Genomic DNA, 11848 nt, shown 5'->3' on the forward strand with positions numbered 1-11848 from the left:
TGGTGTCACTGCTAAAGGCAAAAAATAATAGACATCCATAGGGTACTTAGCATATGTCAGGCATTGTAAGTTTTGCATTATAGACCTCTGGTCTCAATAAACCTGTGATACAGATGCCATTATTACCAGCCCCATTAAAAAACCACTTAAAATAGTTTGGATAATTTACCCATGGTCACAGTAAGTGAGGAACTGAGTTTATTTGAGTGTTGTTGTTGTTTTGAGACAGGGTCTCCCTATGTAGTTCAGGCTGGCCTTGAACTCACTATATAGCCTAGGCATATAACTCCTGGTGATCCCCCTGCCTCAGCCTCCCAATTGCTGGGATTACAGGTGTGCACCACCATGCCTTGCCTTATGCTCCTTTTATAATAAGCCTGTAAATCACGGCTCTTATCCTATGCTTTTCACCCTTAAATTGCATTCCTCCATCCTCAGGAAACAGCAGTATTGGTGGGCAACATATCTCAACTTCAAAAACATGTAGTTAGGGGCTGGGGATTTAGCTCAGTGGTTCCGCCACCTGCCTTGCAAGCACAAGGACCCAAGTTCGATCCCGGGTACCAAAAAACAATAAAAACAAAAACAAAACATGTAGATAGCTTTCATTATAACCTGACAGTGAGAATACGCATCCTACATCACCCATCTTGAAGACACCTCCTTAATGTACCCCACATCAGCTTGTAACACATCTCATTTCTCTGAATACCCACACTCCATTCTTGAGTGTCCTATAATCTCAGCCTAATAAACCCTACTTGTGCCTCTCTGATGCATCCTGAAAATTCTTCTTTTCCAATTTGAGTCAGTGAACCTGCAAACTTACTTTGTTTTTGTTTTGTTTTGCCTCAGTCTCCCAAGTGCTGGGACTACAGATGGGTACCACCACACCTAGCTTGAAAATGTATTTGGGAAGTGTGGGATAGGTTCTTTATTTCAACTGTGGAGACCTCTCAGAGCCAGCCCCTGTGAGCCCCCCCTTGGCTAGGCAGCCAGGAGGAGGCCTTTCAAAAACTCAAAGATCTGTCTGCCTGCTCCAGCTTTAGGAATTCCTGACATAGATAAACCATTTATTCTTTATATAGCTGAAAGGTGGGGTGGTCTTTTAGCACTGGGGGTTCTTACTCAAAGGCTAGGGGGCATTCTTTGGCCTGTGGCTTACTTTTCTAAACAATTAGACTGTGTCAGGTAGACGGCCTAGAGGCTTATGGGCTGTGGCTGCCACTGCCCTCCTAGTTAATAAAGTCACTAAATTAACTCTAGGGCCCATTGGAGGTCCAAACCCTTCATCCAGTTCCAGGTGTTCTTTCAGTTTAAAGGACACCACTGGCTAACTGGAGGCCAGCTATCTAAATATCAAGCTCTTCTTTAAAATCTGCAGAGGTCACTCTCAAGTTGTGCCACAATTTAAATCCAGCAACCTTGCTTCCCACCCCAAGAGGAAACGGCCTGCTTCACTCTGTTGTAGGGCCTGACCAGCCCCTAAACACCCCCCATGCAGGGCCAGGGATTTAGCTCAGTGGTTCTGCTGCCTACCTCAAAAGCCCAAGTTCAATCCCTGGTACAAAAACAAAAAACAAAAACAAAAACCTGGTGCAGACTGGTTTACTGACTCCAAGAGGTGATTGAGGCAAAGCTGAAGCTGCTTCCTTCAAACACTTCAGCACAAAAAGCTAAAGTCATTTCCCTACATGAGCCTTATACTTGGGAAACAACAAATGAGTCATTTTTATACTGACTCCAGATGTGCTTTCTTCGTGCCCATACAACTATACAGAGAAAAATGGTCACAGAACAAAATCTGCAATTCAACATGGGCCTTGCTGGGTGTGGTGGTGCATGCCTATAATCCCATCCACCACTCAGGAGGCTGAGGCAGGAGGATCGCTGCAGTTTGAGGCCACCCTGGGCTACATAGTGAGACCTTGTCTCAAAAAAAACAAAAAATAGATCACAAAATTTTATCATCTGAGGCTGATCAATGGAAAATTATTAAAGGAACCCATGATTTGTACCACCTAGGGAGGGAAACACTGGCTACCTTGGTCAGCCAGGCTTTTGGGAGGAAAAGCCTTGAATCTACTATTGGAGAAATCACAAAGGCTCGCCCCCTTTGCCTCCACAACAATCCAGGAGGAAAAATTAAGCTTCCACCTTTGCTTAACCCAGTGTAAAGGTGAGGTACCCTACCTGGGGAAGACTGGGAAGCAGAGTTCACCCAGATGCCCCTATGCCAGGGATACAATACCTCTTAGTTTTTGCTGATACCTTCTGTGGGTGGGCAGAAGCATATCCCATCCCGACTGAAAAGACCAGAAAAGCTGCTAAAGCTTTGTTAAAAGATGTTATTCCTAGATTTGAATGTCCCAAGGCACGTCAGAGAAATAATGGACCTTCTTTTGTCTCCAGAGTGACACAGGAGTTTTCCCAAGCCTTAGGAATCATTCTTTTTTTTTATTACCGGGCATCGAACTTGAACTCAGGTCCTTCCGATTGCAGGGCAGGCAGCAGAACCACTGAGCTAAATCCCTGGCTCCAAACCTTTTTTTTTATAGATAGTCTCGTAGTCCAGGCTAGTCTCAAATTCATGGCAATCTTCCTGCCTCAGCCTCCTGAATGCTGATGTGCACCATCATAATTGGCTGTGTTTTGGGCTTTTTTGCAGTACTGGGGATTGAACCCAGGACTTTCTCACTGAACTACATCCCCAGCACTTTTTTTTTGGAGACAAGGTCTCACTAAATTGCCAGGCTGGGCTTGAACTAGCAGTCCTGCTTCAGCTTTCGAGTGTTGAGACCACAGCCCTGCACCACCATGTCCATTTTGGGCTGTGTTATATATAGGGAACTCAGGTCTCTGTAGGAGAGACCATCACTACCTTCTTCTGATCAGGATTGTTTCTAGGACTTAAGCCATAGAATGTGAAATAACAGTTAAGAGTGTGAATTTGGCACATTGAAACACCATCCAAAAAAACTGAAATAAGGGGGGAGGGTAGGACACAAGGAGTAATGGGAAGAGTGATTAAAGTATATTAGATGCAGGTATAAATATGGCAAAATGAAGCCCATTAATCTGTATAACTAATGTGCACTAATAAAAAGTGCAGGGGAAAAAATTAAAATTTGATTCTATACTCTGGGAGGCAGAGGTGGGAGGATTATAAATTCAAACCCAATTTAGGTAATCTACTAATTTAGCAAGTCCTTGTCCCAAAAACTTGTTCAATCCCCAGCACAAAATAAATAAATATAATAAATAAATAAATAACAAAAAAGAGGGGCCGGGTGTGGTGGTGCACACCTGTAATCTCAGCACTGGGGGAGCCCTGGGCAAGGTATCATTGTGAGTTCAAGACCAGCCTAGGCTACATAGTGAGTTCAAGGCCAGTCTGAACTACATACCAAGACCCAGTTTCAAAAAAAAAGGGGTGGGGGATGGGTATATAGCTAAGCACTTCCTGAGTTCAATTACCAGTACCACAATTAAGTAATAATTAATTTAATGCTATGTTGCTATATTGGCATTATTACTATAGCTGTTGCCAATTGATATGACAACTTGTAAAGATAAATGTCCTTGGATCATGTTCATAGATGGTTAAGAGACTACTAATATGATTCCTAAGATTACTCTCTGTATTACTTCCTTGCCTTCAATCACATTTTGTCTTCTCCTTGTACATGATTTGTCTTCTCAGTTATCAGCTGCTCTAGAACAAAAATTTTATTTTATTTTATTTTTTATTTTTAGGTTCTTTGAAACAGGCTCTTTCTATGTTGTTCAGGCTGGCCTTAAACTCAGTATGTGGCCTCAAACTTGCAGCAATCTTTGTGCCTCAGCCTCCCAAGTGCTAGGATTAGAAGCATGTACCACCATGCCAGTATTTACATTTATTAAATGTGGAAAAAGAAACATGCTCTGCAGAGTGAGTTTTGGGCAAGTAAAATTAGAAGAAGTACACTTGACAGTGTGAGAGTTGACTACTATGAAAGAGAACACAATAGCCAGAGCTTAATGGCAAATGTCCTTTGTATCTCCCACTCCTCAGGCTGGCCTAATTAGGGTTTAGGCCATCCTGTGGAAAACCTGCTTGAGTTCTCACAGGAAGAATTCAAGATAGCACTCTGATTGGTTCCACATGTAGGGGTTTGGGAACTGTTCTGCACATGTGCCCTGGCACTTTTTGATTAAACGGCCATAACTGGAAGATGGCAGAGTGGTGAACAGCAAGGAAACAGCTTGTGTGAGGTTTTTTTTTTTTTTTGGTACAGAGGATCAAACTCAGGACCTCACACTTTCGAGGCAGGCTACAGCACCATTGAGCTAAATCCCTGGCCCGCTTCTATGAGATTTGGTGTCCAGATGCTGGAATATAGCAATGTGAAGAAGAGAGGAAGGGAAGTGGGTCTCTGGGACCTAGCGAGGATCTGAAGTGAGAATTGAAGCCCACAGAGAAAGTGAAGAGAGAGACTTCAACAACAACAAAAAAGGACGTGGCAAGTGGAGCTTTCTCCCTGAGCCCTGATGCAATGTGTAGGAAGGGCATCAGGGGCCTGCAGATGCACTGTAAGTACTGACAACCCCAGAGGCCTCCACAGAGAAATGCACCAGTGAAATGGAGTAGTGGATGTGGGAGACTACAGTGGCTGGTTATTTGGGTTCAGATGTCACCCAGGAGAGGGTGATTGTGGGTAGCCATTTTGGAGAGGGCCCAGCTGAGCTTGGAACTCAGAGCAGCTGCAAGTTGGCTCTATCAGAGTGAGGTGGATCGGAGTTCAAATTGGCAGGAGGTCAAGGTGCCACGTTCAAACTGGCAGGAGGGACACAGGGTGTTCCAGGCTGAACAAAAGGGCTTCCAGCCTCACAGCCAGAAACCAGCCTAAGCTTCAGAACTAAAGGTGCAGGCTTGCTGGGATTATCTCCTAGCCCTCCAGAAATCTATAGCTGGCTTATTGGGATTGATCAACATGGATCTGGACTCTGTCTGCCCACTTTGTCTACCAATGACAGCAGAAACACACCTTGAAATGGACTTTTTTTTTTTGGTACAGGGATGGAACTCGGGACCTTGTGCTTATGAGGTAAGTGGTGGCACCACTGAGCTAAACCCCTGTCCCTAAAATGGATTTTTTCTCTTACTTTCTTCTTTTTTTCTTTTACTGTTTTTGTTCTTCTCTTGATTGTTTGTTCTTGCTTTTATATAAGTATGAACATTGTTTCTAGGTTTTTTGTTGTTCTGTTCTGTTCTTGGTTTTGTCATTGTCTTATTTTGGGTTTTTTGTGGGGCTTTTTGTTTTGTTTTTTGTTGTTGTTGTTGTTGTTGTTGTTGTTTTGAGGCAGGGTCTCCCTTTATAGTTCAGGCTGGCCCTGAACTCACTATGTAGCCCAGACTGGCTTTGAACTCATGGTGATCCTCCTGCCTCAGCCTCTGGAGTGCTGGGATTACAGGCATATGCCACCATGCCCAGTGTTGTTTTGGGTTTTTTTTTCTTTCTTTCTTTCTTTCTTTTTTTTTTTTTGGTACTGGGGATCAAACTCAGGCCCTTGCACTTGTGAAGCAGGTGGTGGCACCACTGAGCTAAATCCCCAGCCCTTGTTTTGAGGTGGTTTTTTTTGCTACCAGGATCAACTCACTCAGGACATTGTACTTATGAGGCAGGCTAAAATCCTGAGCTAAATCCCCAGCCCTGTTCTGTTCTTGTTTTTTTCTTCTTTCTCTCTTTCTTCCTTTCTTTCTTTCTTTTTTTTTTTTTTTTTTTTTGATACCAGGGATTGAATTCAGGACATTGACCTTGTGAGGAAGGCAGCAGCACCACTGAGCTAAATCCCTGGCCCTCTTCTTTCTCTCTTTCCCTGTCTTCTTTACCAGTTTCCCAAAGTTTGCATAATCTTCCTGTGTCCTCCAGCCTTCTTTCTAATGTCTTCCTCTTCTATTTTTCTATCTCGCTCCCCTTCTAAATTTTCTTCCCTGAGGGTAAAAACACCATACTGAGGTGATATTTACTGTATACAGTTTTCTGGTTTGTAGTACATTTCGTTATGTAACCACAATTCTAGTTCATATGGTTAAAGGTGGCAAATTAATAGTTATCACAGTTTGTCATTTTCTAGGCTGTATTTGCTATCATTGTTCCTGATTGTACTACTTTAGCAAAGGTGACATAATTGTTCTACTTGGTTGTTCTTTCTGTGCCAAGACCAAATACTATAGGCTAGTGCCAAAGAACCAAGGGCTGGGCCAAATAGGCAGCAACTTATCCTCAATAAATTGAAGAGCCAGGATCTTGCAACAGACTCAAAACTCAAAAGCCAGCTATACCTGGTAGATATCTCTGAGAAGTAGTCATTCCCTAAGCATTCTAAATACTAGCGATAAAGTTACTTTCCATATGCAATTTATAAGCATCAACCCATGTCAGGAGCAATTCTACATAATTTTGGGAAAAAATCATTTCACAGTTAAAATTATGATTAGGCCTAGTTCTCCTGCCTACAGGCCAACTATCGCAGGTCCAGAAAATTCCATTTTTGCCTCCGGTCACAGCTAAAACCTCAATGGTCTGGTGATGCTGTGATGCTCCAGGGCAAGATTACACCAGCTGAAGACATCCTGGGGAGGAACAAAATCTTCATCTAAATATTTCCTCATTGTTCCGAGGGTTTTCGCTGCTGCTCCCCTTTGAGTCACCTTTTACATTTGTTACTCTCCCAATGTATTGAACACTCTGCCCTGAGTCATCTGTTACATTTGTTTCTCTTGATGTACTGAACAAAGTTGTGGTAAACTGGGGGTCTTTCATCTTTGCTGCCAAGGGCAGCATTGATCAGACCCAAAGCTCAGCTTCTTTAAGTCTCATTTTTCTCTTTTCTGTCTAATAAGTTAATTTGCCTTGTGCTGTCGTGGCTCACAGGAGACTAGGACTTACTACAGAGGTTCTAGTAACGTCCCCTTTCCCTGTTCCCTACAAACCCAGGAATTAAATTTTTTTTAAAAAATAGAAAATGAGGGGCCAGGGATTTAGCTCAGTGGTATTGCCACCTGCCTTGCAAGCACAAGGTCCAGAGTTAAATCCGTGGTACAAAAAAAAAAAAGAAAGAAAGAAAAGGAGAAGGCACTTAGACAAGATGCTACCCCAAACTTCCTGCTCACCAAAGGCAAACCCAGGGGGCAATGAGGTGGAACAATTTGAAACCCAACCAACTAGACCCTCTGAATTGGTAATAGTAGAAGTAACAAAGTAGATGAATGGGGCTTTAGAAAATAATCAAATCAGAAATAGTTTCCCAGATAACTACAGAAGTAATGACCATAATGAAAAACATGGTTAGTGACTTTAGAGCAGATACAGATTAAAAAAAAATAGAGGAGCTTAGGAAAATGATGGAAACCACGAATGCCCAACATAGGAAAGAAATGAAATCCATGAAACAGATTCAAACAGATATCCAGGAGATTAAAAATACCTTTGAAAAGGGCTGGGGATTTAGCTCAGTAGTTTCGCTGCCTGCTTTGCAAGTGCAAGGACCCAAGTTCAGTTCTCAGCAGAAAAAAAAAAAATTCCTTTGAAAGTACATGCAGCACAATGCAAGGACAGAATATCAGATATAAAAGGATTGTGGTTAGCAGTCATGAAGAGAGATTTCTTAAAAATAGCAAGGCACTGGGCCAGGGATTTAGATCAGTGGTGCCGCCACCTGCCTCCCAAGTACAAGATCCTGAATTCAATCCCTGGTACCAAAAAAAAAAAAAAAAAAAAAAAAATCCAACAGCTGGTAGATGATGCAAAAAAAAAAAAAATTACATAAGATTGATCAGAGTCAATGAAACAGCAGGAAATAGCACAAATGACATAAAAAAATTGTTCACAGAAGTAATGGCAGAAAAATTTCAAAGCAAGGAACAAGAATTTGACACACAGATAAGTGAGGCATGTAGATCTCCAATTAGTCATGATAAGAAAAAAAAATCTGCTCAAGGCATGTAATAGTCAAGATTCCAGAAATCCAACACAAGAACAGAATATTAAAAGCTGTTAGAGAAAAGAAAGAAATCACCTATAAAGGAAACCCCATCAGAATCATAGCAGAGGGGCTGGGGATTTAGCTCAGTGGTTCCGCTGCCTGCTTTGCAAACACAAGGTCCCGAGTTTGATCCCCAGTACCAAAAAAAAAAAAAAGAAAAAAAAGAATCATAGCAGACTTTTCATCACCATCACAAACCCTCTAGGCAAGGAGAGCTTGGAGTGAAGTGTTTCACACTGTAAAAGAAAACAACTTCCAATTGAGACTGCTGTATCCTGCAAAACTATCTTTCAAAATTGATGGAGAAATAAAATACTTCCATGACAAAGAACACCTAAAGAAATTCACAACCACCAACCTAGCACTCAAAAATGTTCTGAAGGACATTCTAGAAGAGATAAAAAGGACGACAACTCCATGAACCCCTTGAGAATGAATCCACCAGGCAAGGCAAGCAGTTAAACAGCGGGGAGAAAAAAGGGAACCAACAACAGGAAAATAACATGACAAGTATAAGTCAATTCATAACAGTTATAACCATCGATGTAAATGGTCTCAATTCAACAATCAAAATAAACAGAATTAGGGCTGGGGATTTGGCTCAGGGGCGCCATGGCTGCCTTGAAAGCCCAAGGTCCTCAGTTTGATCCCTGGTACTGAAAAAGAAAAGAAAAGAAACAGGATGGCAGAATGGATCAAGAAGTAAGATTCAACAATATGCTGCATACAAGAAACACATTTAGGTGTGCGGTGACTGGCGGCAGCCCTGGCAGCAGCTGGAGACATAATAGTGCAGGTCTTGGGCTCGGCAAAGTTCCCAGGCGGCAGTGGTGCCAGCGTCAGCTTCAACAACAGGAGCGGACCCCAGGCTTGTCGCTCACCATGCCGACGGTGGAGGAGCTTTACCGCAACTATGGCATCCTCGCCGATGCCACTGAGCAAGTGGGCCAGCATAAAGGTGCCTATCAAGTGATACTGGATGGTGTGAAAGGTGGTACCAAAGAAAAACGATTAGCAGCTCAGTTTATTCCTAAATTCTTCAAGCATTTTCCTGAATTGGCAGATTCTGCTATCAATGCACAGTTAGACCTCTGTGAGGATGAAGACTTATCAATTCGGCGCCAAGCAATTAAAGAACTGCCTCAATTTGCCACTGGAGAAAATCTTCTCCAAGTGGCAGATATACTAACCCAAGTCTTGCAGACAGATGACTCTGCAGAATTTAACTTAGTGAACCATGCCCTGTTAAGTATATTTAAGATGGATGCAAAAGGAACATTAGGTGGCTTGTTTAGCCAGATACTTCAAGGAGAAGACATTGTTAGAGAATGAGAAATTAAGATCCTTTCTACAAAACTTAAAACTTTACCAGATGAAGTCTTAACAAAGGAAGTAGAAGAACTTATGCTAACTGAATCCAAAAAGGTCCTAGAAGATGTGACTGGTGAAGAATTTGTTCTGTTCATGAAGATAATGTCTGGGTTAAAAAGACAGTTACAGACAGTGAGTGGAAGACAGCAGCTGATAGAGCTGGTGGCCGAACAGGCCAACCTGGAGCAGACCTTCAATCCCTCGGATCCTGACTGTGTGGACAGGCTCTTACAGTGCACTCGGCAGGCAGTGCCCCTCTTCTCCAAAAATGTTCATTCCACAAGGTTTGTGACTTATTTCTGTGAGCAAGTTCTCCCTAACCTCAGTACCTTGACTATCCCAGTGGAGGGTCTTGATATACAGTTGGAGGTGTTAAAATTGTTGGCAGAAACAAGTTCATTTTGTGGAGAAGCTAGAAACAAATTTAAGGAAACTATTTGATAAGTTATTGGAGTACATGCCTCTTCCACCAGAAGAAGCAGAAAACGGGGAGAATGATGGTAATGAAGAACCCAAGTTGTAGTTCAGTTATGTGGAATGTTTGTTGTACAGTTTTCCTCAGTTGGGCCAAAAACTTCCAGATTTCTTAACAGCCAAACTGAATGCAGAAAAGCTCAAAGATTTCAAAATTAGGCTGCTGTACTTTGCCCAGGGCTTGCAAGTTTATATCCGACAACTTTGCTTGGCTCTCCAGGGGTAAAACAAGGGAGGCCTTAAAAACGGAAGAGAATAAGATTAAAGTTATTGCATTGAAAATAACAAACAATATCAATGTTTTAATCAAGGATCTCTTCCACATTCCTCCTTCTTATAAAAGCACAGTAACATTATCCTGGAAACCTGTACAGAAGGTTGAGATTGGGCAAAAGAGAGCCAATGAAGATACAACTTCAGGTTTACCACCCAAGAAATCTACAGCAGGACCAAAAAGGGATGCCAGGCAGATTTATAACCCTCCCAGCATGAAATACAGCAGCAATTTGAGCAACTTTAATTATGAGAGGAGCCTTCAGGGGAAGTAGAGGTGGCCGAGGTTGGGGAGCCTGAGAAAATCGTAGTTGAGGAAGACTCTACTGAATAAGACATCACATCCTTCAGGCACTGTCATGAGCTTAATAAACATAAATTCTACTACTCATTGGATTGCCAGGGATGTAACTTTAAAAGGACTGCTGCCTTCAGTTGAAAACTTAATGTTCTTTATACCTTTGTATGTATGATCTACTTTTGTAATAGACCATGGTGTGTCCAAGGTTAAAACCACAATATTTTTGGATGCTTTGTCTCAATCTTGTTTTTGCAGTATCATTAGTCAGACTTCATATTGTAGATCTTTTACTTTTAAAACATCTTGGCAATTTGTTATTGAGAGCAGTTTGAATCTAAAAATGTAATGATATTCAGTCTAGTTCTGATAATCTGGTAAAGATCATCAGTTTTGAAACGTTATTGATTTTCTTCTCCCATCTTATTCTCTTACCCAATATATGGAGAAGAGTAATGGTCAATCTCAACATTTTATTTTCCTTGTTATTTTAATAAAGCTGCTAGGCAATTGTGCAGCATTCCCTACTAGTGTCATAAAAGTAGAATACCAACTTTCTGAAAATGTAAGAGTTGACAGTACATTTTTAGGAGAAAGTAAATTGCTTTGCACTGCTTCCTTTACTCTTCTCCATATATTGGGATGCAGCTTTTGAATATAGGATCTTACTATTTGAATAGAAATGTGTATGTATAATAAGCATATATCTGTATGTATGTATGTGTGTGTATGTGTACACACATATATATGAGCGTGCTGCGAAACTTGAGTACACAACAAATCAATATTTTAAATTCCAGGAATGGTAGTCTTTGACACGGTGATTATCCTTTTGAGGCTGAGTACATTATTGACTTGTTATCTAGGTTTTTGCTCCCCGTAGAGAGTTTTGAGTCAGTTGCACTTACATGATTATTCTTATGTAAAACTAAAACCATGGCTGTATTTTCATAAATTTGGAGATCTCTGTTGGTAAAATCCAGCCAAATCTGATGTATATATAGGTTTCTACAGGATGAGATAATATAATTTAGGATTTGAAGATTTAATAACCAGGGCTACCCAGGAAAAGTGACCTGATAACATAGTACCAATAAGTAAAGGAGGCTCTCTGTTTGCTTTTGCCACTTTTAAGACTTTTAACTTCTCAGGCTATTAACCAAATTATTGTGTAAGTTAACAAATAGAATCCTTAGGTTAAAACGACAGATGGGAGGTTTGTGGAGTGTCTAATGTCATGGGCATTTTTAGTAGCACAGACCCCTTGCTCTGCATTTATTTCATTTATTTTTGTCCCGTAGTTAACTTTCTCTCCCCAAATTTGCTATTAAAATCAGATGCCCAAATGACATTTCTACTAGTTTGCTGTATTTTTTGAGGAATAGTTTGTGATTCCAATACAGG

General features: G+C 41.3%; 1 pseudogene; it reads left to right on the forward strand.

The window, feature by feature from the left end:
- The first annotated feature begins 8895 nt into the window (after nt 1–8895).
- Nucleotides 8896–10739, forward strand: LOC101722202 (apoptosis inhibitor 5 pseudogene; annotated as a pseudogene).
- The last annotated feature ends 1109 nt before the right edge of the window (nt 10740–11848 follow it).

The sequence above is a fragment of the Heterocephalus glaber genome, unplaced genomic scaffold, assembly GCF_053883595.1.
Source record: "Heterocephalus glaber isolate CG9 unplaced genomic scaffold, H.glaber_assembly_v1.0 deba00001564, whole genome shotgun sequence".
Lineage (NCBI taxonomy): Eukaryota > Metazoa > Chordata > Mammalia > Rodentia > Bathyergidae > Heterocephalus > Heterocephalus glaber.